This window comes from Parasteatoda tepidariorum, chromosome 1 (assembly GCF_982258835.1).
Source record: "Parasteatoda tepidariorum strain Cologne lab strain chromosome 1, Ptep-v5.0, whole genome shotgun sequence".
Lineage (NCBI taxonomy): Eukaryota > Metazoa > Arthropoda > Arachnida > Araneae > Theridiidae > Parasteatoda > Parasteatoda tepidariorum.
The window spans coordinates 22,307,188-22,333,707 of NC_141755.1; the positions used below are offsets into that span (position 1 = coordinate 22,307,188).

General features: G+C 29.8%; 1 protein-coding gene and 1 long non-coding RNA gene across 3 annotated transcripts in view; one reads left to right on the forward strand and one right to left on the reverse strand.

Moving 5' to 3' along the window:
- LOC107456337 (tyrosine-protein kinase transmembrane receptor Ror2) overlaps positions 1-26,520 on the forward strand; it is a 239,832-nt gene that overhangs the window by 5,626 nt on the left and 207,686 nt on the right. The gene's annotated exons all lie outside the window — the stretch shown is intronic.
- Positions 22,791-26,226, reverse strand: LOC147816311 (uncharacterized). Its single transcript, XR_015432808.1, has 2 exons — positions 26,087-26,226; positions 22,791-25,085 (listed from the first exon to the last, which is right to left on the reverse strand). It is a non-coding gene; the product is annotated as an uncharacterized LOC147816311 (long non-coding RNA).

The following is a 26,520-nucleotide window of genomic DNA, read 5'->3' on the forward strand; positions in this document are numbered from 1 at the left end:
GGGGGTTGGGGAAGAAAGACGGTTCGAAAAGTTTCAAAGTTTCCCGAAGTTTAAATTCCAAATGTAAGAAAGTATTTCTACTTTTACAAACATCATGTGCACATTCTTATTGATATTAAATGATAAATTTTTTTTTTAAATTGATCAATTTATATTCATTCAATTTGATCAATTTATATTCATTCATAAAATTAATTAATAGAATATTATGTCAATAAAATTAATTTCTAGCAATTTTTTAAATAAAATATTATAAATTTAAGAATTGTTTAAGTTTACTTAACGCGTAACACATTAAAAGTTGATATGTAACTAAGTTGTGTTATTTAAAATATGTCAATTGAAATTAATAAAAATGTGAGTGATTTTGTTTCCATTATTCGACCGAAATGAATAATTTACGTTGAGCAGTATAGGCTAAATACCAAATAATTGTATTTTGCATCTCTAATTTAGTAGCAGCAATTGTTGAGCAGAATCTTGTATTTGTTTAAAATTTAAAAACTTCTTGAAAAAGCTTTTAGCAATTTTTGCCATAACAGGACCCTTTTTGCACATTCATAAAAGCAAGATCCTGGTTGAAAGAATGTGACTTAACGTTTATTTTATATTCACAAATTACGAGTAATTTTTTAACAATTTTACAAAAACAGGACCTTTCCCAAAATGTCTGGACAGACCCCTGATACTGTAGAGAACTCAATAGTTTATTATTGGTTAATAGTAAATTATTGATTATTTCCTCAGTGCATTATTTTTTTAAAATCTTTTAGTTGTATACGTCTTTGCATTGTTAATTTTTTTTTTGATAGCTATCGCATTGAATATTTTTTAAAAATTTTTTTGATCTCTTTTGGGGTTGTTCGCTGCTATTAAAATTTGTTAGCTAATCTATATTTTATGTATGCATTCAATTAATAATTGAGAAAGTCTACTTAAATTTTTTATCACTGCATAAAATCTGGGAGATGTATTTTTAGATGTCTGATATGCAACGATTTAGTTGATTTTCTCACAGTTAACTTGTTAAGCTATCTCACATAGTTGTTGACTTAAATGGTGTAAACAAGGTGGCACAAAGCATTTCTTTTAAAGATTGACTTTTAACCTCTCCATCACAAAGACGTATTTTATAGACAAGTCGGCTTTATTATTTCTTTTATCGTACACTATTAGAATTAAACTTATTTCGCGGTTCATTTTGTGTTGTGTCGGCATTCTCTCCCCGCCTTTTAAGGGCTTATTCAATCAGATATAATCTTGCATATTGACTCTTAGTAAATGATATTTTCTGAAAGATTAAAAAGATACATTTCTCCGTCATGTTTATCCGGATATTAGAATCAATGTTTCAATATAACGTATCTTTCAACATAATGTATCGTATGGATTACAATTTTTTATTAGCTTTTACAAAGACTGTCTTAAAATTCTGGATTTATTGGCTTAAAAAAAATAAAGTTATCCATGTTTTGAGTGTTATTCCTTATTTGGCTACATTTACGTAAAATAGCGCCGTTTGATATTTTATGGGCAGCATCATAGCAAGCTTGCGGAGTCTTCCTAATTCATTTTTTGTTAGATCGTGTAAAATTAGATGCTGTAAAACTTTTATGTTATTAATAATAAACATTTTTTTTATATATATGTTTCTTTGTTTTTAATTTAAAAGTACCATCCAAAAAATGTTGCCTTAAAAATGTGAATGTTTTACTGCTTGCAGTTTTGAGAAAATTATCTTGGTCGATAACACAGGGCAAATTTTTTTGTTCTAAGGTTTTTTTTTTTTTTTTTTTTTTTTTTTTTTTTTTTTTTTTTTTTTTTTTTGACAGATCTGAGATACTTTTGTCTTGTTGATTTCAAATCTGTAATCAATATCAGCCACAGTTTTTTTTAAACCGCATTTTTAGTCAATTTTTTTTGTCGAAATGTACAAAAAGATTATAAAAAAAGCAAGGTATCGCATAAATGTTGCTACAAACTTCTAGGGGATTTTAGGCTCATTATTAGAGGATTAAAATTGCATAGAAACCCATATCGGAAAAGTCGTCGTAAGCCGTTAGGGGTGCTTCCCTATTATGAATTGCTTCTTCCTGTGCTTCTGAACACGTCATAATAAGGAATGCGCCCCTAGTCGCGTATGTCATTTCCGGGCACGGTTTTTCTCTTCAGTTTTTGTCCCGACGATGCGCCCTAACTCCCCTCGAAGTTTGTCGAAACAATTATGCGACCCCTTGAAATATATAACGTTTTTGAACTTTTTAATTTCGACAAAAAATAAACTAAAAATGTCAATAAAAGAATTGTAGCTTTAGAGCAAAATTAATTTTAATCTTGAAATTCCCACACTGAATTTAGACAAAATCAAATATTTATGTAAATGCAAAAAAAAAAAAAAAAAAAAAAAAAAAAACAATTGTTCCCCAATGTTATTTATGGGTAAACGGCAGTTTAGAAGTCGCAGCTTATTTTTTCAAAGCCTGGACTTTTTAAATGAGATGGAAAAAAAAACGACATTTTGGTACAGTGAGCTAAATAAAAAACTTAACACTTTGATATCTTTTGATCAACGCTTTGTAACATATGTTCTTAATGTTACGTTTTGATGGTCTAACACTAATTAGTTTGCACAGAAAATATTTTAAGTTACTAAATAAAGCACAAAAACATACTTTCTCTGAATAAACATACCTTTTTCTTTTGACGGATTTGGATTCTTATCGCTTGAAATTAGAAGGGTAGTATCCGGTAAATATTGTCCCAATAGTTTAGTCAGTACGCAATTATATAATCGTTGTACGGAGATAATTCAATTAAAATAATTATTTTAGTATAATTTTTATTTATTGCACAATTTAAGTAGAGTCGAAAGATTTGTGAACTTTACACATTTTTACATTATTTTAAAATATATAATTTTACATGACTAAATATGAAATTTAAACGGAAACTGTCTAAAAGTTATAACTTGATTAAAAACTTCATTCGCTTCAAAAATATTCAAATGGGAAATAACAGTCGATATGTTTCAAGCGCTCAAAAATAGGCTCCCATTTTCAAGACTTGCTAGACGTGAAAGTTGTTGAGTAATTAAATTTCGTAAAAGATAAAAAAAAAAGTGTTAAATCGTAGTTCCTAATGAATTATTCGTTGCTTCCGATCATAAGTTATTCGGGTGCTCCATTTTTTTTTTTCATTTTATTTGCGTACTGTACATAGTTTTTCCGTACAATTTATCCGTTTTTTCTCGTACTTTCCCCTCATATCACAAGAACGAGATTATATCACTCTAATATTTTTTCAGTAATGATAACACAACATTTAAAGTCGGTTTTTAAACGTAAAAGCTATTTTTATACCAGTTGACAGGCGAGTAAAATTTAGAAGCTAATTTTAGCATACTTCTTACTGAAATATCCGAATGAAAAATAAAGGTAATTACTTGGATAGAAGCTTTTTTTTGTGGATAAGCAGCAATTGGCGTCATATTTGCTGCGAAAAATTGCTAAAATTAGAACAATTTATTACTGCTGAGAAATGAAACGAAAAAAATATTTTTTAAAAAATTATTTCCTTTCTTTTTTATTTGTGTAAGTCGTATGTGAATTGAATAATCACTTACAACATGACATACTATTTGCAAACAGCTGTCGTCTAAGCGTAATGCACGAGGCTAATTGAATTGGGTACTTGCAAGTCAAGAAGAATACGATCACTGATACACGCACACGTGACCTATGACCTCAGCTCCAGCTGATCGTTTCTTAACAAGATGACATGTTACAGTCTTGCTAAAAGTTTCTCCACGTAAGTTCGTATGTTCATTAACGTGTAGTTAATTAAATACAATGTATCGCACATCGAATTTGTTAAAATATAATTCTTTCTAGTCTACATCTTTTACTTAGATTTATTATTTGTTTATGTATTTTGTTATTACCGTGATACATTTTTGTTTTGTTTACCTGGCAACTTCGGTACAGATTGAAAAACACTGAGGTTTTTTTCATTAATAAACTTGGCGCTGTACAAAGCACCAGACTTTTCAATTAGCTTACGAGAGGTGGCTTAAGCTCGAATTCCAGCGAGGCTAATTGATTCGAATTTTACTCCCTGCTGAAAATATTATCAGAACGGATTCAGGGTGAGAATAAACTTACTGTCGTGTGAACTGTGGGAGGTTTTCGTGGTTTTCTCTCTATATAATGTTAATGAGTGTTAGTTCCACCAAAAGTTTTTCACTAAGGCTAGTTTGTCCCAAAGCTTGATACGAGAGTTCCTTTGTTTTCTAGGTTGGATTAAGAATCACAAAAACATTGATCGTCATAAACTAAAATATGCGTCGGCTCTTGAATGCTTTTTAAAAGATAAATTAAAATTAGCCTACGACACATACACAATTAATTTATTGCTCGATCGGCTAGTGACACCCCAGACACCTTGTAGGTAGGGGGAAAAATGTACACAAAGACACGAATGCCTTTGATTTACTTTCGAAATAAGTAAATAACCGGGGAAAAAATGGAACTCCATCATTTAGCTGTCGCCTGCCCGTGATGTATTCCAGAAGTGGTTGTTTTGAGATGAAGACATCATTAAGACTAAGCGAACTTCTTTCATTTTTTTAATTTATTTTTCCGTCCCGTGTTCGGTCTAAGTTGCTCATTTGATAAAGCTCCCACTCACTACTTAAGAAGTTCTTCCTGCCTTTTTAAGAATTTTTTTTTTCTATTCCAAAATGGCACATGTCGTAATGACGAAGACAAGAGTACAAATGATATTTAAAATATGTACGGCAGAAGAGGGCACTTAAGAAAGAGATTATGCGAATTGTGCTGCGTTGATAAAATTCTTTTTTTATAAACTTAGCAGCAATCGGGTGTGCGAAATGTTCTTTCAAACTCTTAATTTATTATTGGATTTTTTATTAAACATATGTTGCTGTCGCCTAATTTACAATATTGTCAATATTATAAATTCATAATATTTCTGTCAAAATATTGCCAATAGTTCATGATGGTATGATGTACCACCATTGGTTTTAGAATAGACTGGAATTACTTTAAAAAATTTGAAGCTTCAATTTCATCATTTTATAACCGGCGTTGGATAGCCGAACTAAATCTGAGTTAACGGTGATACTCCTTAGCCTTGTAATTTTGAACTCAACCTGGAAGACAAATGGACTCCTAGATCAAAAGCATTGAGACAAATTAGCCTTCGTGGAGGACTTTTTGATGAAACTAACTCGCATTTGTGTTGCATGGAGAGGAAAACCACGAAAACTTCCCTCAGTTAGCCCGATGGCAAGGGGATTCTAACCCATGATATGCCTACCACTGATGATATTTTACGTCAGGTTTTTGGTCGGTGCCAACGGGTAGCGGGATTTGTATCATTCAGCCAATGCTGGAATTCGAACATATGGGCCACCTCATTGGACGGCGAACGCTCCTTTTCCCGGGCCACTGCAGCTCCTGAAACATCAATTGTATTTTATGAACGAGTAATTTCAGATGTATTATACTTTCCATTTCTAGTGAGGGATTTCTTATCGGCTTTGCAGCTACACTTTTTTCTATTAAGCTATAGATTGTAAATATACTTGAATGCAAAGTATACGGCAGTTTCAGGACTTGAAAAGTTTTCACTTGGTTAGGCGGTTGGGAAGAGTGATGCGGAGACCATATGATTGGGGACCATCTTTTGCTCCCTGAACTAAATTGTAATTTTATAATGCATACAGACGACTATATTTAACTTACCAGTGTTCTGGGGAAGTTAAAAAAAACTGCATGAGTGTATTTTTTATTAATTATTAGTTAATTTTTAGTTAATGTTAAGTAATTTTGAATCAAATAAATAATTTGTGCTAGAAAATCTCGGTTCTGATCTGAGAGTTATAAATTAGTAAAACAGTGGTTTTTCGATTATCCTTTTAGAAACCAGGAGTTTTTCTTTCTTTCTTAATTTGCCTAGATTGAGGTAATTTTAGTTGTGCTTTAAGATCATCATTATTGAGGAATCTCACACCGTAGTAGCTAATAGCTCATTAATATAGCTCTTTTACGACGTTTATGATGAATTCCAATAAATCAAATTCGAGATTAAAGTTTTGAAATCAGCTTATAAATATTTTTTGATAAAAATTTGCATTCAGCACCGTATGAAGAATGCAGAATTGCCCTTCCTTTTTCTCATCAATTATTATTTTCGTTGTAAGAAAAAGAATAATACTTAGATTAATATAGCCACTTGGAATGGGGCTTACTGTTGGCGACATATGCCACTTCTATTCTTATATTCTGTTGGTGTAAAAGAGGGTCGTCCTTCGTTTGAAGTAAGTATAATTAATGAGAATCAGGCGAGAAGTGATACTTGGCGAGTAATTTTTTTTCTTCCTCTTCTTTCTTTCTTGCACAATTTCTATGAGTGCCGCCGCTGCGTTTACATCATTATTGTGCTACGCCTGTTAGTTCTCAACGTAACAAATCTAATAGTGGCTAAGACATCTCAAATGCATTTCCCCTGCTCTGAGATCTGACATAATTCTATCTCTGTCTTATGTCGCCTAGATATTAGGGTTTGTTGTATGTGAAAACAGTGATTATTTTGTAGACCTAATTCTAGTTTAGTTTTTTTGGGGACTTTTTTCTCATATTACGCCATTTGAGTTAAAGAGAAAAAACGCAAACGAGAATACTGGCACTATCTATCAATTTATATCCATACAGTGGCTCTTAAAAGTGTTAATGCACTTATGACTTTTAATGAAATAGGATTTCCATTTATTAAAATGAATATAAGAGAATGGATATTTAAAAATAAGATATATATTTTGTTCTTAGCAATACTGCATGGAATATTTTAAAAATAAAACGAAGTTTATTTAAATTAAAAAGTAACCAAAGCTCGATCTTACGTAAGTCATCATACTCTTTTTTAAAAAAAAATCTTCACCTATTAGTAAATATTCTAATTTTTTGTTAAATTAACATTTTTATAGAGTATCATTTGGCATCCATAGTAGATTTACAAGACTGTAGATAAATTTAACTACTTTTTTTTCTAATTCCTGGAATTAGAAATAATGGTCATAGCTTTAAAATGCCCTGAAATTTATAATTGCATTTTTAACAAAGTTGTAAATCTTTAATCGTAAATTTTTTTAAAGCATAATTATTGTTTTGTTTCTGCAAGTTATCTCATTGCTTGTTATTTATTTCAATCTAAAATTTTTTATTCAGAGAGGAATTAGTTTGAAATATTTTGATAATTTATTTAAATTCTTAAGATTTTACGCTAGAACACTTTTCAAATGAGGTTAACATAGTAGCGAGCGAAGCTACTATTATAACTAATTGAAGGAATGCTTTTGCTCATAGAAATAATTTTGAATAACGAGCAAAGAAATGTCAAATAGGACACAGGAATCATGGGCTGTGGGGTTCATTGTTAAGATCTGTTTTAAAGTGTAACTCATGGTTCTTAGTTATCCAAAAGTGTATTAAGCGTCCAAAAATCCTGAATTCAAAAAATAATTACAGCATACACGTGCACCATTTCTCTTTATTACTCAAGATGTGCTTACTGACTTATCTTTTTAGATATTTCATTTTATTTACTGAAGCTAGCTATGAACAGAAGATTTGACGGAACTAAGAGAAACCATGATTTTTACCATCTTGTCCAAAATCTTGTCTGCCATGTTCATAGGCTCATGTGCGTTTAGACATAGAAACCATTTAAAATAAAGAGCAAAACTTCGTACAAAAACATACCTTTAGTACACCTTGAAATCAGTGGGTATTTACGAAAACAAAAACTGATTTCAATGCCTAGTCGTTTTATTTGTGTATAAAGTGTTTTTTGAAACTTTTTATTTAAAATTGTTTTGTAAACAAAATTACAAATGTTCAATCTTTTTTTAAAATTTATTTATTATAATCTAGTTAGTAAAATGTAAATGGTAAATGAAGTTTTATTTCCTGTTTTTGATCTGTGTTTGTGAATTTTTCTGACTAACATTTAGGTATGATGATATAATTAAGAAATATATGGTCTGACAAAAGGCGTTTGACGGTTTCATTAGCACATAATGAATAGAATTCATGTTTTTGGGTGTCACATTATTATAATAAATGATCACGTTCCAAGGAATTTAATTAGCACGCGTCATATGAACTGGCAAAAATCCAAACTCGTTTTCAATCGTCCAAGTTTTAACAAAAAAGACGACAAGTACACTTTAGTTTATGTTTTTCATTTTATTTCTTAGTTATGAAAGTTTTTTTTTATATAAATAAAAATTATTACTTTAAATACTTCGAAAGATTTATTTTCTTTTAATATTAGAAAAAGAAAGCAATTTTAAAATTGTAAATTTGAATGGAAGTATGCAGGAGTTATTATGCATTTATTCTACAAACCAGGTATATTAAACTTGTTGTATTCTAAATAAGTGCTCAATCAATTCCTGCATAACAGGCAGAGAATGGGTCTTATGCTTACTTTTCTGTTTGCCGAGCGTACTTAGGGACAATGGTAAATTGCGCTCAATAATTGCGCCAATTATAACCAACGCTCCTAACAGTATGCGAATTGCTCTTTTAGTAGGTGTGCTCTGATTTAACATCCAGAAAAAAAAATGGACCACCCTGAATAACTTATGATCTAATGATCGCATCTTTATGTTCTAGGACTCAATCTTAATGGTTCAAGAGCTTGACCGCAAATATGCTAATTAATTAGTGCCAATTATATTTTAAGCTACGAAAACAGATACAAAAACCTACTTTCTCTGAACAAACATACTTTTTTGGGGACGAATTCTACCGGGAAATATTTTAAAGCATGATTGAAAATCACAAGAATTGCGCAATTCACCAATCCTTCTTAAAGGAGGATAAGATATTAGAAGCGCAGTTCACTAGATTTTAGAAGACCATTAGTGCAATTCGATATCTATCGTCTCTCCTTAGAATCATCTCTCAGCTCTGAGTATCAGCTCCTATCGCTTTCGAGGTGGTAGTTTTTACATGAAAAAAAAAAAAGAAAGAACAGTATGTTGCAGAAAAAGAGAGGTTGGACTGGTACATTAGCTGGCCATGTTCCCCTAAATAAAAATAATAAATTTATTAGAAAAGTTGGTCCCTTATATATTTGAAGGTTCTTGGATAATTGAACTATCGCTTTGGTACTTGTAGGTTCTGTTGCCATATTAAATAACGCTTTTTATTAAATAATATGCTATTCGTAGAACTGTAGTGAGTTGGCAACAGTTGCAGGGGATGATCATTTTTATAAAGCGGATCGATCATTTTTATAAAGTGAAACTTAGTGAAGGGGCCGTTTTTTCGAATTAGAATTTCGTGAAGGGGCCGTTTTTTGAAATTTAAATGTTATGAAAAAGCCATTTTTTAGAGTTTGAAATTTGAGAAGCTCTTGAATCGCGCCTTGAGTTTTTTATGTCTGTTAGAAAGCTTCAGCCATTTTCAGCCAGCACCCTTAATGCTTATCATAAAAATGGTGCAAATGTCAACTTGAAAAAAGTCACAATTTTTGGAACATTAAAAGCGTTTGTGGTCTAATTTAAAATGTTAACTTCAACCCTGCATTGTTTGTGCTAAAGAAGCTTTCAAAAGTTAAGAATCATTTGTTGATTTTTATAGTTTTCATCTAGGCGGAAAAATTTCGCCAAAGTTGACTGATTTCTTAAAAAAATTACTTTTTTTTTTTTTAAATATAAGCTATTAATTCAGACATTTTTTTTCTTGTTTAAAGGCTTAAACTGTGGCTTTTTTGTGTGAATTCTTTCCCCAGTTTTGAAATAATAAAATAAATTAAGTGACTTCAAGACTTTAAAAAAGCAAGTCTGATTTTTTATGATTTTTGTCCCTAATATACTGTAATTTTTTTGCCTTTGCATATTGGATGCATGCAAATAATAAAATTTAAATGATATTTATCTAAGACTTAATGTTTTTCTCTCTCCTGGCGTATTATTTTTACGCTACCTATTGTCAAATGTGATATAATAGCGCAGTCAATGGCCTTTGTATAAATCCTCTTTTGTAGAATCAGGTAAACATCTTAAGAAGTAACCAGTGAACTTTATGATCTCATTCAAAGTAAAAGTTAAGAACTTTTCTTTTCGTGCTATTCTACTCTGAATCTTGATGACTTATTTGAAGTAAAAAAAAAAAAAATCTTTTATCTACGCTTACTACCCTTGCAAATATTCGATTGAGTCTGCTGTTTACAGGTTCATCTTAAAAACTGCAAACAACTGATTCATAATCTCGGATATTTACTTAAAGCTAACCTCAACTGCCTTTCTGCTGCCTTTTGTCGTTGTCTAAGGATTTTTAAATTTTCTCTCCATTTTTCTGCAGGCAAATACATTTCCATCCCCGTTTATTTTGTATTTATTGTACAGTTAAATGCATATATGGCAGTGGCACAGGGGGGTAGGCAGAAATGTTTTTTTTTAGGAAGGTGCAACAGGGAAAATATTCATTAAAATGTATCGAAAATCGTGAATTTTTTTCTGAAGAATAATTTTACATGTAGGAGGCATCCGAAATTTTCGAAAGCAATTTTGATAATTTTATTAAAACTTACTCAGTCAACAATTTTTGGAAGAAAAAAAATTTAATTTTTAACAACGTTAAAATTTTATAGCTAAACAAATCATTCTCTTTTTAAATATGTTATTACGTTAAATAAATATGTTGCGACCACACAAGAAGAAAGTGTGAGTATTAGTGCTCTATAATTTTTTAATTTAAGTATTAAGAGGACACCATACCGCGAGAGACACTTTTCATCGCAAATTCTGTTTCATCTCTATGAGTAATCTAAATTTTTTTTTAAGAAAGTGAGTTCAGACAAACCTAGAGTAGGACATGTAGTTTCAATCGATGAAACGTTTTCCCCTAGGTATGGCGTCCTCTTAAGTATTATTTATTTATATCTCAATTAACAAAAATTATTAATTAATTGTGACAGTAAGTTAAAAAATGTAACTTTTACTATTTTGTGAATGGGAGTAGATTGAATGTGACACGTAAAAACCATTATTAATATTGATTTAAAATGAAAATATAACAGGTACAACTAAGAATAAGTTTTTATTCATTCGTTTTCCGGAAGGTTCAAGGGCACCCTCTGGACGTCCTTTGGGGATGCCCATGGTCTGGTAGAATATTTGGAATATTAAATATTTTATGCCTTTGTTGTGTAATTGGTGTAAGTTATTCACTTTGTGAAGTCACAGAGTTTTAGCATCAAATTTAAAATTAAGCCAAACAAAGAGGTCGTTATTTTATTTTACCGTGAATTGTAATATTTTAAAATGTTTAAAGTTTTAGTTTATACTACTATTACAAGATGTAACGTATTAAACACTTATTGCGGTAATTAACTAAATTTTTGTTATGACATTGTTTTGTGTTTTGCACCTACATTTTTTTAAAAAAAGTTTGCAGATAGTTTTGATCAAAAATTAATAATTAGGGTAAGTTTCTAATAAAAAAATTCTGTTTTAAACCTCGATATCTTTATTGTTTGCTGTGGGGAAAAGAGCTCTTTTATAACGTTCGTGTACCAACCCTGCAAACATTCGATTAAATCTACTGGTAGACCTAAGAAGTTCATCTTGGAAACTGCCAACAGTTCTGAGTCATGATCTCGGATATTTACTTAAAGCGAACCCCAATCGCTCTGCAGCCATTTGTCCTTCCCTAAGAATTTATAAATGTACTCAGATGCCTTTAAATCTCCCTTCTCAGCCCCATTTTCAGGGAGGCCTCCTGCATTTACGCCCCTGTTCCTTTCTCAATTTTTCTGTGTGTAAAAGCATTGCTCGTTGTCGCCCTTCCTGCGATCGGGTGATATGTTAAATTGCTTGTGGCTAATTTCCTAGGCGACCCTTTTATGTTCAAGATATGCAAATGGAAAAGCAATCCCTTTCCTTCCATCTCACGTGGATGGAAAGGGTTTGGGGGATGGGGTGGCCGTGAAAATTAAATTATGTTCAACCAAGGAACGGCAATGTGAGATGCGAAATTCCTTCTTGAATCAAGACACAAAATATTCTCCATTTTATTTTTATTTTATTCCGTGGTGTATTAAATGTGTATGAAGCAGATTTGTGTTCGCGAGTTTAATACGTTTTGTATTTTTTGCATTGCAGAATATTGAATATTTCATGTTGGGGGAGTAATTCACTTATGTGAAATCACGAAATTATTGTTACAGATAGATACGAAACAAGAATAATTTTGTACTTGCGTTTTAATACATTTGCGTCTTTAAAGTTTCAGTTTAAGCTGCTGCAATAGTGCAGAGTTGCAAACAATGCGAATACATTTTTTGTTCTTAAATTTTTTTAAGAAAATGTATCTGTTCTGTATATTTTTGGGCAATTGATTAAATTCCAAATGAAAAAGACTATTAGTAAAAAGGTTTACGTATAATCTTAATAATGTTTGCAAAAGTATGTATATGTATATGTACTGTGTAATGATATAACCTACTACGTTTTCCTTAAAATTTTATTATTCGATTATATTTTTTTTAGTTTATTTGTTTCTTGAATGTAAATTTTTTTTTCTCTGCGATTTTTGTGTCACTGTAAATTTTTTTAATTTTTTCAAAATTAATTAAATAGTAATTTTTTTTGCTGCTGCAGCAAGCGTATTTGACACAAAATATTAAAGCGCTCGCTTACAATTCGCATAAGGAAAACTCTTACTTTAATATGAATGTTCAGAAAAATTTACACCAATGCTGTTGAAACGAAAGTTGTGAAGTCTATTGTTGAAATGATCGACTTCAACTCAGACTCCAGGCTTTACGGAGAGTTCGACTATGACTTAGACGTAATTAAAATTTCCATCCAATCCCAGGAAAGTATTAATTGTTACGATATAATCTTTTATGTAATATAAAGTATAATTAATACTGTATATCTTATCTAACCGAGTGTTAGTTTACTATTCTAAAACTAAAAGCCTCTATTTTCAGTTTCTATCTACTCTGTGTACTTTAGTTAATAATAGAGTAGATAAGCAGAGTTATATAGACTTTTATCTCTAGTTGTATGCAGTATAAATACATTTGACCTCGTATCGAGTTTTACTGTTTGCACCAAATTTGCGGTAATGAGTAAATATTAAGGAAGAAAAACATAAAGAGCAATTTTTTTTAAATACTTGACAAATCCTAACAAAAAAAAAAAATTAAATTAAAAAAAAAAATTCTATGTTTAAGAAATAAAATATTGAGTGTAAGATTAGAGTTGATACAGTTGATTAGAGTTGATACAGTCTCGGTCAATTTTACAGATATTATTGAAGCAGTTAATTTTACAGATATTATTAAAGCAGTTAATTTTACAGATATTATTAAAGCAGTTAATTTTACAGATAGTATTAAAGCTGCACAGTGTTATGCCACAAGCATGGTTACTTTCCTAAAGGTTAATTGGATTCTAATATAACCTAATTAGATTCTAGCATATAAAACTTCGCGGATATGAAAAAACTGCCTGGATGTTTCTGTTAGCTTTTCCGAATATTTCATTAGGTTTCAATGATATTTAGAGTTCTGCAGAACTGTTGAATCGATCATTGAAATATTCGAGTCGAACTCCGACTCCGAATCTAAATTTTCCTGAGAGCTTGACTCTGACTCAATTAAATTTCAATAAAATACTTGCCAAAATAATTTGATAATAAGAAATTAAATTTTAAATTCAATTAAAATTTCCACTAAATCCTACGAAATGTTAATTTTATTAGTTTGTACTTGTTAATTTCAAATTATATATTTCTATTTTTTTATGTGCGATTTAAGTAAAGGGCATTTTATTTAAAATTATATTTTGTATCATTCTGAAACAGCTGAAGAAATAAATTTAAAAAAATGTATTTGTACTAAATATTGAATATGTGCAAGGCTTTTGCGAGAAAAGGAATACCTAAAAATCTGTCACACGCACATAAAACGACTTATGGCAAAAAGAAATTATTTAGGGAGTGTCCATGAACTAGGAAACTACCACAGTTGATATATTGAATTCATTCCCATATTATTATTTTTTTTAATTGACTTAGAAACTTAGTTCAATAAATATGATTTTCGAACTTATAAATTAAGAGATAAATCTCGTATTAATCTCGATTTTACAATATTTTCAATGATTTTCTGTGCTCTTTTTCAATAGCTTTTTTAAACATTGGCTAAAAAATGTTCGAATGTTAATTCAGTTCGTTATAAGTAGCATTTTAATTGTACCAATATTTATTAGTGTAATATTTTTGTTTATAGTTTGAATAATTTTCATTAGATCAAATTTTTTTCCCTTTTTCAATCTGCGGGCCCTATTTTTTTTTTTTTTTTAAAACTTAGCAGAGTCAGAGTATAACTAAGTATTCCCGACTTCAACTATGCTCCTACATGTTTAGTTTAAAAAAATAAATAAAAATCAACATCTTACCTCAGAAAAATTTGCCCCCACAACGCTGGCAACAAAACGCAACTGAGACGATCCAGTTTGTGAAAGGTATTATTTTCTGTTCGAGAAATCTATAATTTTCGTTTGCTTTTTATTTCTATCCTTTGATCTCTCCGAACTATTTTTAAATTTTTTATAATGTTAATGATAGTGTAATTGCGGTGGTAAATTAAATATTAACCAGTCATGGAACCCATAATAGCATGGTAATAATGAACAGTAAGGTAGCTATTGTAATAAAAAGAATATATTTGCGAAATGTTCGATGATGCAATGATTTATTATTTTGGTTTCTATTCTTGTTTTTTCAAATCTATTTTATTGTTTGACAAAAAGGAAAAATAAAAAGGGAGATTAGCGAAGAAAATTAAGAAAATGATAATAAGCTTTATTATCATTCAAGCTGCATTCAAATTCAAGCTGCAAGTACAAAGAACTCATAAAATAATTAAAAATCTAGAAAAAACATGGAAAAAGGTGTAAAGATTTTTTAAAAGAGAAATTTTTTTTTTTAAATATTATGTTTTTTAAAATGTTTTTAAGAAATTTTATGTTTTTAAAATGTTTTTAAGAAATTTTATGTTTTTAAAATGTTTTTAAAAATTTAAAGTTTAAAAAAAATTTAAAATTTAAAAAAAAAACTTAATTTTAAGAAAATTTTTAAAATGTAGAGAATCTTACACCACTCACTTTATTGTATTAATATATGCAATTATTGCAATATTTATATGCAATATTTATTGTATTATAATGCAATATTAGAAAGCATTATTTTTTCGTATATAATCGTATGAGCTGATGACCAGATTATATTTTTTCTTATTTTAAAATTTTCTTAAATTTTAAAATTTTTTTAAAAGTATTTTTTTTTCTCCTTTAAAAAAATCTTCATCTTTTTCCATGTTTTCTCATACTTTTTAACTTTATTTTAATAACTATCATAAATTTTTCATTTGATTTAATATAATGGATCGGAAAATAAATTATTGGAAACTAATCTTCCTTGTGTAAAGCTGTAGCTGTAATTCTAGAGAAAAGAAAAGCTATTTTAAATTTTTGACTGAAAAAAGTTTTATAAGAGAACTTTAGCTTAATTAAATAATCACAAATAAGTTTTGTTTTTATGTGACTTATATTGATGAACGTTTCATGTTTTTTTCACGCTTCTTTTAAAAACTTACTAATTTAAAGTGATTTTTTTTCATCTCTGTAATCAATCAAGCCCAATTATAAGACCCATTTATTCCTTAAAATTTATACTGTATTCTTTACTGTAGTATTTATTTGAATATAGTGATTTAGTAAATATTACTGTAAATATAACGGTATCTTCATATATATTATTATTTATAACTAGCCGCAAAGGCGGCCAGCTGTCCGCCGCGCTAAAGGTTTCCACAAATAAAGTTTTTTAAAACATAGCAGGAAATCTGAAGATTAGTGGACAATTAAAGTGTTTCTGTCCTGCAATTTTGTCTTCATATCCAGTTCTGCTGCAGATGTGTTATAGCTCTTGAGGATGTTTGAAGATGTAACTTTGCTATGGTAACCTGACCTATAATATAACTATCAGGTGGAGACTTGTTTTTTTTTCTTAAAAAAAGGCCTCAGAAATTGTAAAAGCATACAAAAGTTGCTTTAAATACATGAAAAGAACACGAAAACGAATTAATTTTTTATGGTATCTATTTCTCTATAATTTTTTTATGGTATCAATTTCTATTTCTATATCGCTACAAAAATTAACGTCGGGTAGACTATATTTGAGGGTGCCCCTTGATTCTCGCCAAGTTGTGATCGCCAAGCTGGGCGATGTTGAAACCCAATCGTGATTCTCAACGGTTTAGATTTTAGCGTTATTAATGTTCAACGGTATACGTAATTTCAGAGGTCCATTAGTTCTTCGTTAGATACCGGCTGGTAAGGTTACTTTTACTTCTGGTCAATAAGATCGAACGTATGTGGGCAGTCATAAAAAGGGACTTTATAAAAAAATGTCATCACCAGTTCGGTACCACAAACGCCATTTTCGATTCATATTTCGCCGAATTTATGTGACGATGGAGGTACACAGATTCTATTCACGATAAATTTAGACAGTATCTAACTGTTATTAGATAATTCTGTGCACCTAAATCTGAGAATATTCAAGCTTAATGAAGAAGTGAGTTGTTGTTTTTTTCCTTTTCTTTCTGCACCTACTCCATTAATTTTTGCTTCGATTCAAAATCTTTTTTATTGGATTTATTAATTTTGCTTATATTGGGTTCATTGCAAGCTTTATCCGATGTTTTGTTGAAATTTTCCAATGTTTTTTGAAATATCATTATGTTTCGGCCGTTATTTCTGTTACCACGGTGTTCCGCGCAAACAGGAATAGCGCCAAACATAAGTCACCAATTTCGCCAAGGGGCATCCTCAAGTATAATTTTCCCTTATCGTCTTCGCTTAAGAAGAAAAAAAAAGAGAGTGGAAAGAAGAAGAAAAACTTATTATAATAATTATGAACAGCGATAAATATATCAAAGCGTAGCGTTCTATTTACGTATCTAATATGTTGCCACATTTTTAGTACAAAAGTTAAAGTTTTATCCACTTTGTTAAATGTAAACTAATGCGAACCTTACAATTAAATTATTAATTCCTTCGTATATTATTGGTTTAAGTTGTCGAAAATTAATGTTTCATTTGTAAGGTTCGCATTAGCATAAGAGATATGCATTTTTTAATAGTTTTTTGAATATGGCTCTTTGAAGACGAAAAAGCATAGATTTTCTTACAAAATGACTGATAACTAAAAAACTAATCCAAATTTTTGAAAAAGAAAAAAAATACTTCTTCATTATGTCAAAACACAATTATGTGTCGAGTTTCGAGCCTGGGCGAGGCTTCTGGGGCGATATATTGTGATTACAGACACACACACACAGCCGCTTTTATTATTATGTATAGATAATGAGGATGCATTGTTATAATTTTTATCTCTATTTTTTTTGTACCTAGAAGCATTTTAAGTCGGTAGTATATTTTAAACAGCATAATTGTAAATATGTATTGAGTTTTGATAACATTCATTACAGAAGATATATCAAGAATTTTCAGAATTAAATTTTAAGCTGATTAATTATGTGTGATTGAATTGTATTAAAAAATAATAACCTGTTACAATTAAATTTCTGCTGAAACGTTGTAATTTCGAAAATTTGTTTTATTCCATACGCTGAATTATTTCTAATTTACTTTTGTATTTTAATTAAATAATTAAAAAGTTATTGTATTTTAATTAAATAAAGTTAAATTTACAATTTACAAAGAATTCAGGAGAACTCAGACGCTGTCGCTGATCTTTTATCCTGTTGAATTTTTTAAACTGTATGAAAATAAATATTATAATTAGTATTTACTTTGACAAAGATTGCTTTAATTAAATATTCTATTCAAGTTACTATCAGTTAGTCATTTAATAATTAATGCAATTATTGTTAATTTAATTTAAACTGTCTTTGTTTCTTTTCATTACATTAACGACGCCAATTATTTTCTTTAATTAAAACCGAGCGGGTCTTTTCATTTCTAAATTCTAATGAAATATGAGGTTTCATTTTTTCCCCCCTCCTTGCATTTAAATGAGTTCTCCTTTCCTTTCTTCAAACCAAAATGGTCTTATTGAAAGTTGCATGTGAGAAGCAATTGCTTATAAAGTTATTTTAAGTCGTTTCCAACGATTAAGATAAAGTTTCTGTTCTGTGAGTACATTTTCTTCCGCAACGCCCTCTGGGATTTTATTCTTTAAGCTGCCTGTTTAAGATAGACATTAATGACCTTTATTGTCGCGAACTCTATCTGTAATTTTCAGACACGGAATTTGTTTGGTTAGATAATAGCTTAGTTAACATCTCTGTTAGTATTCGATGGGGATGCATTTTGAATAGATGTTGGAAGTCAGGTCTCATTTGCTGGCAATAAATGTTTTCCAGTTGCAGTTAAAGTTAACATTTTGTGAGTTTTATATCCAATAAATTTTGCAGTTTCTCTCTGTTAAATTCTATGTTTTAAAATTTTTACTTTTTGTTAAGTTGTTGTTTACTTTACTAAAATTGTTTACTTTGCGTTAAGGGGCAAACTATATCTATAATTGTATATAAATCTACATGATCTTTATTCTGGCAACCTCTATAGTTTTCAGTCATGGGATTCGTTTGATTAGATAATAGCTTTGTTAACTTCTCTGTTAGTATTCGATGAAGATGCATTTTGAATACAAGATGTCAAGGATTATTGGGACGAACTTTAAGGGTAGGTTGGGGACATCACAAGGATTCAGACTTGCGTAGCAACCCATAGTCTTCGTTTGCCACTAGTGGTGTGTTGTTCACAAGATGGATTGGTCGTAGTTGACCGGTTCCTTGACCACCACGCTCTCCTGATTTTTAATAGCATGGATTTCTTTTTTTTGGGTGCACTGAAAAGTGCTGTGTTCGCAAACCCTCAAAAGATTAGGAAATGGATCTGGTTGCAAGAACCGTCTGTGCGGCTGTGTGCTAACAAAATCCAGGTGTATTTGAGCAAGGCCGCCAACCCATGACCTGACGATTGACTTAGGTTCGTGTTCGATTTTGAAATATATTCTCATAATGGAATTAATTTATCCTCAACTGAAATGGTGATAAATTTGGTTTGCTGTATTGCCATTAAGTTCAGTGCGTTAGTTAAAATTTAAATACTCTGCAAGTGGTTAATATTTCGATTGACGATAAATTCTTATTGGAGATACTCTCTGATTGTCGGCTAGCGATTCAAGCTTATTATTGAGTTCCAGGGAAATTTTCATAGCTTCAATTAATCGGAAAGTAGTAGGAATTAATTTTCGTTAACGTTAAATTTTTTTTGGTTGCTAATATGGCGTTCTACTTGTAGCTGTCAAGAAAAGGTTGAAACTCTTGTATTGTCATCGGACGCTGAGCTCTGAGTGCTCTAGCTGGTCAGAAATGGGTCGAAATTCGATTATAAAATTCCTCTCTCCTACACTCGAAAAAGAGTGACTGGAAACTTATTAAAACATGAAATACAAAAACAAAGAAATATCCTTCAGCTTTAGTAAATAGTCGCTTTTAAACGTTTTTCATTCACTCACTCAATTAATCAATCAAGCTTGTCTTGAGCTTGCGTCGGAGCTAGAGCTCCAAAATTTTCCCTGCTTCAGGGCCCCATCAATTTCATTGTGTAAAACGGATATTCAAAAAGCCTGTCTCTTTGCAACGGCGGTATTGCTTGTTAGCCAAGTTGCTTCAGAGTGATTATTCTCGCACTAAGTTACATTTATAATGATTTAAGATCAAATAGGATGGAGGGATTTATTAGATTCAATTCTTTTCTTAAGAATGAACAAATAACTGTGAATTAAATTTAATTTTCATTTTCAGCACGAACAGTTGATAATGTAATTATTTCATAATGTTCCTTTTCATAATAAAAATTTCAAATTAAAATACGAAACTCAGGGGCATCCATAAATGTGTTTTATTTTATAACCGTCGTTGAACAGCCGACCTAATTTTTTGCGTTTACTCCTACTAATTTTTAACTCCGTAGCCTTGAAATTTTGAACCCAATCCAGAAGATAAGGAAACTCCTGGATCAAGTATTGGGAGAAATTTGCTATCTTGCAGGACTTTTTGATGGTATCAATCTGAATTTGCGTCACATGGAGAGAAAAACTTCCCACTGTTAGCCTGACGGCAAGAGGACTCCTAACTGATGATACGTCTACTACTGAGGATATTTTGCGTCAGCACTGTGGTGGGTGCAAGCCGGATGCCGAATTCGTGTCGTCCAGCCATTGCTGGGATTCGAACCCGGTTTACCTCATTGAAAGGCGAACGCTCTATCCCCTGAGCCATCACGTCTCCCACATAAAATTGCTGGAGTTGGAGCATTAGTATCCGAGAGCAGAGCTGAAAATTGTTCGGCTCTGGGTCCCTCTTGAGGTTTAAAGAAATATTTCGATTCAGTTAGTAAATAAATATTTAACTCTTAAACTCAATTTTATAAATTGTTTTCTAAAAATATTACTACAACGGATGATTTGTCTGTTTTATTGTTTTTAGTTTTTACGTGCTATTATACTTTATTGGGGTGATTACAAATATTCCGATTTTCAATTTCGTGTTTTAAATTATGCCTTTTTTTGAAAACTTTCTGCATATAGATCAGAATTTTTTAATACTTTTTTCAAGGAGTTGAAGAAAACAATAGAAAATAAAAAAAAAAGAAAGAACGCCTGCGTCTGAATTTCCTTAATGGCTTTTTAATCCATTGAAAAAGCTTTTGAAAGATAAAGAAAAAAAAATCGTTAACCGTGAATCCATTTTAGCGTATAAAAAGTATCACTTTTATAGTTTCTTTAATGAAACTTTTGCGTGTTTAAAGAAACTTTTCAATGCATGAAAAAAGTAACTATAAAAAGTGTTTTTTAATTAAATATAAGGAATAAATCGAGCTGTTTTTGAATTCAAGGTGTTAATTGCTGTTAGTTTTTAAGTGCGTTGAAAATGGATTTTTCATTTGTAAGTTTAATAGTTTCAATGTAACTCTGATTTGTACTAAAAATTGATTAATAAGTATTTTATTAAAAATTTTGAGAAGGTTCATACCATTATGACTAATTTAAATTGAAGGTTGTCATTATAGTTATGACCTACAAATCTGATGGTGATAAAGCTTTTTTTTTTCGCCTTTTCGAAATGTTAAGCGATTAACTTAACTAGTATAGATATAATAACTTTTAAATATGGTTCATTATTATTGTTTTCCGACGAAATTCTTATAATAAAAATAAGGGCATGCTTAATAAAATAATTTGACTAAAAATTTGCTTCTGTGAACTTCATTACTTGCTAGTTAAACCAAATTTAAATCAGTATCAATAATTCAATAATAAATACGAGATGACAATTACTGAACTATCGCCATTATCTAAAGTGCCCCCTGATATCGACAAGATTTGGTTCGTGTAAGACGGAGCTCGACCTCATCGGACCAAGAGAGTGTTTGATGTCTTGGAGAGCACTTGTGTGACCGTATTCTGGCTTTGGGGTATCATTTAGATGGGACTCAATTGGCCGCCATATTCTCCGGGTCTGAACACATGATGTTCCGACACTTCAGCTGGTCATGCAGAATTTTGCTATTCGTCTGCAGCACTTCATTGCCAATGATGGCAGACTTATCGAGCATGTCATAACCTAAAACCGAATATCTTTAGCGGAGCCGTGATGGCTCAGGGGATAGAGCATTTGCCTTCCAATGTGGTGAACCAGGCTCGAAACCCAACGATGGCTGGTCGATACGAATTCCGCATCTGACTTGTACCGGCAATGCTGACGTAAAGTATCTTCATTGCTAGACTGTTCATGGGTTAAAGCACAACCACCTAGAGTAGAAGGCCTGGGAGCTTGTTTGTGACGTCACGATCAGAAGGCAGAAAAGAGCGTTGCTGTTTTCTACCTTCAAAGTGATCAGAGGAGGTTGTGAAGATATGAGGATAGTCGATTCCTTATTAGTTTTATTCGATTTATTGTTTTTTCTTTCATTTTTATAAGTTAAAAATAAGAATCAAAATTTTTTATGATCTAAATAATTGTGTATATATAATCCTTGCCTTAAAATAATAAATTTAAAATGAGCCAAAAGACGGAAAAAATCATGATGAAAAATAAATAAATTAACTCAGTAATAAATCTTAGATTAGTTTTTAAAAATTTTTTTGGATTACTTTCATAAGATTTAATCCAAACCTTTTTTTACGAATAAATTTCTATTTTAAACTATTTTAAGAGTAATCAATCATATTAAATAAATATCAATTGATTAAAAATAAAAATATTTTCCTAAGAATTGAAAATTATTACTTAACATTCATTGATGGAAACAAAATGTTATTGAAAAGAACACTTAAGAAAATAAAAGCAAATGTTTATCCTTTATAAACCTTTGAAATATTTATAGCCAATTTATATAATTATTCTGAAATTTTTTTACTTACTGCAGTAAATTGACAAATTAGCATCTGTCGGTCTAATTTCTTTCTACGTTCTTCTGTTTTACATACATGTGTTAAAAATGATTTTATGTGAGTTATTAAATAAGCTGAATCATTACTTTGATGATATAGACTAAGACTAGAACATTATGAATGAGGTAATTAAGTATATGAAGATTAATTTTATCATAAAGTATAAGTATGCTTTAAAATAATGACACAAACATATATATAGAACAAAATCTTTATTTAAATCAGTGAAGAGAAAATATGTATACAAAAGCAAATAAAATTTTTAAAAATTTTATTTTCAAACATATATCAATTATTATATCATTACTTGCAATTTCAAGATTACTATACTTCTGAAGAAAACATTGTAATTGTCATATATTTTTAAATGACCAAATTTCCAAACATTTTATTTTAAAACATAACGCCATATGGCAAACAAAAATTTGGAACTTTGAAAATTTTTTATTTTATTAATATAATTTCATTATAATCATGCTTGCAAGTTGAGGAAAAAAGCCAAGATTGAAATTTTTTTCTGAATAAAATTTCCAACTTACCACCTCGACATACAAGACATATGCAAAATATCTAGAAAGCTTTACCATAATATATCCAATTTATATACTGGACAAAAAATATTTGTCAACCTCTTCCTTTAATAAAATAACAGAAACATAAAAAGTACACCAGTATAAATAAAGAAAGCAATTTTTACTTATTAAATTATATCATTACTTGCGATTTCAAGATTACCACACTTCTGAAGAAAACATACTGTAATTGTCATATATTTTTAAATGACCAAATATCCTAACATTTTACTTTATCAATATAATTTCATTATAGTCATGGGTGCAAATTGGGAAAAAGGTCAAGACTGAAAATTTTTTCTGACTAAAATTCCCAGTATACCATCTCGACATACAAGACAGCAAAATATCTAGAAAACTCTACCATAATACATCAAATTTATATACTGACCATTATCTATTAATCTCTTCCCTTAATAAAATAACAGGAGCATAAAAAGTACACCAATATAAATAATGAATGAAATTTTTACTTATTAAATTATATCATTACTTGCAATTTCAAGATTATCACCAGTATCTATACTTCTGAAGAAAATATATGGCAAATGTCATATATTTTTAAATGACCGAATTTCCAAGCATTTTATTTTAAAATATAACCCCAGAAAGCAAACAAAAATTTGGTAAAAAAAATTCATGGATAATTCAAAATATCTGCTTACATACTGTATTTTACCGTGTATGTTAATGAAACAATCTTTTACGAAAATGCTGACAGTTGATAAAACTGTTAATATACTGTAAAAGTAAAACAATAAATTACTAATGATTGTACAGCAGGCAAATGTATAGCCCTACATTTTATTTTAAAACATAACCCCAGAAGGCAAACAAAAATTGGCTAAAAAAATTTCATGGATAATTCAAAATATTTGATTACATACTGTATTTTACCGTCCATGTTAATGAAACTATCTTTTTTGAAAATGCTGATAGTTGATAAAACTGTTAATATACATGTAAAAATATAACAGTAAATTACTAATGATTGTATAGTAGTTATTAAATACTTTATCATATATGAACCATTCAAATTACCCGACACTTTTGCTCTGGTAACAACATATTTTAAAAACTTGTTGTTTATTCGAAGGAAGAAAATGAAAAAGGATAGTAAATTAAATAAAATATTGAATGAAATGCAGAAATTTCTATACATAATCTAAAATATTCCACTTACTTTTTAAATACCATTCTATACTTTAAATTAAATCTGGAGTTAAATAAATTGTCAACTAAATTTTCCTTTTCGAAAAAAAAAAAAAACACAAATATCTCGTACTTATGGAACTTTGAACTATATTTAGAGGATGATAAGAAATATATACTAGCGAAAACAAAATTGTAGTTTTCTTATGAGATGTACCACAAAATATAATGTAAATAATGCAAGTAGTTGCCTTACATCACCCAATAATTAAAACTAAGTTAAGTTTTAAAAGTAAACAAGAAGTTCATGAAAAAAAAAGACTATTATTTACAATGCAGTTTTAAATTTTTTAAACATTTTAGATTAAATTGAAGCTTTTAATTCCTATGACCTTCCTATTATTTATTTTACAATTTATGATAATAATTAAATATTTATTTTTAAAAGTCTTGACGTAATTAATCATTTTACAATAAACAATAATAATTATATATTTATTTTTATAAGGGGTGATGAAAAACAATCTACTTTTGGAAAGCAAAAGTGATAATCCTTGTTAATTTAAACATTACAATAAATCTTTAGAAATTTAAGCAAATATTCTTAGTTAAAAACAAATTATAAATATTTTTTGCATAAATGAATCACATTAACAATAGCTGCAGCTGTGTGTCTTGGAGAAACCAAGATACTGACTTTTTAAGATTATCATCATAGTTCCCTGGGCACAAGATAAAGCAACAAACTTAAAACCATGCTTGATGCCTGAAAAATAAACAGACATTAAGACTTATGGCTGAAACTAAAATATTAATTTATCAACATCTACCTTAATTTGTCATTGGAATAATGAAAATCAAAAAAAAATTGTTTTTCTTCCCAAAAAATATGTAAAAAATTTTTTCTTAGTTATCCGATTCTTAAATAAATTTTCTTAAGTTTTGGTTAACATAAATGAAGTTCTGCTGCATATAGTTAACAATCTCTAAAATAAGCGTTCAATGAAATAATTTATTTACTAAAATTTTCTTGATTCCAAATACTTCTTCTAAAAGTATTTTAACAGCACGCAAGAACTATTAGTAAACAATGACACCAAACCTTGATATAGTATTAAAAACTAATATTTTTATCCCCAAATATTGGTACATTTAGAAATTCTTCTATATTAAAATTCTTCTCAGGCATATTAGATTTAGTAGCTAAATATCAACAAATGTAAATTCTATCAATATTCATAAGCTAATCATATCTGGTACTTTTTACTAAAATGTGTTTAAATTTAATTACTACCAATTACTAAAATTAATATATTTTAATATGCATTCTATAAATCTATAATTCAAACATACTGCAATGTATAATTTATAAATTAAGATATATCACAATTCTAGGGCTATTTAAAATCTTGAGCAGAAGCACAATAAATATTGTACTAACAATTTCTAAGTCCATTTCAATCGCTTAGTTTCATTTAAGATGCTTTAGCTCATGAAGTATGAATAAAAAACACAATCGAATACTTTTGTAATTTTATATTTGAATACTAAATTAAGTTATTTCATAATTCAAATGCAATTAGATCAGGTAACACGTATAAATACATTAGAGACTCAAATAACGAGTCACAACATAACAACAATTAAAGTTAAATTAAATACGTAGTTTCAATCTGAATTCAAACTTAATTTACAACATATTAGAGATAAATATATTGTTATCAAACATAACACTTTAGTAAAATAAAAATAGCATCTTTTACTTACTTCGATATCTCTTTAATCAAACTTTATATGTTGACAACATTCATAGTAATAACGTTTACGTCCAGGAATGGCGTTCTCACCGAGGAGCTACCCGCCTACAGACGCTACCTTCTGATCGTGACGTCACGGGGTTGAAATCGCTCAGCCAGCAGGCCTTGACCTTCTAGTAGGTGTTGGTTAAAGTCCCCTTGTCGTTAGACTAACTGTGGGAAGTTTTCGTGGTTTTCCTCTTCATGTAACGCAAATGCGGGTTAGTTCTGCCAAAAAGTCCTCCGCGAAAGCAAATTTCTCCCAATACTTGATCTAGGAGTTCTCTTGTCATCTGGATTGGGTTCAAAATTACAAGGATACGGAGTTGGACATTAAAATCCAAAAAGTTGAGTCGGCTGTCCAACAGCGGTTATAAAATAAAATGTCTGGAGTTGAAGTGAAGT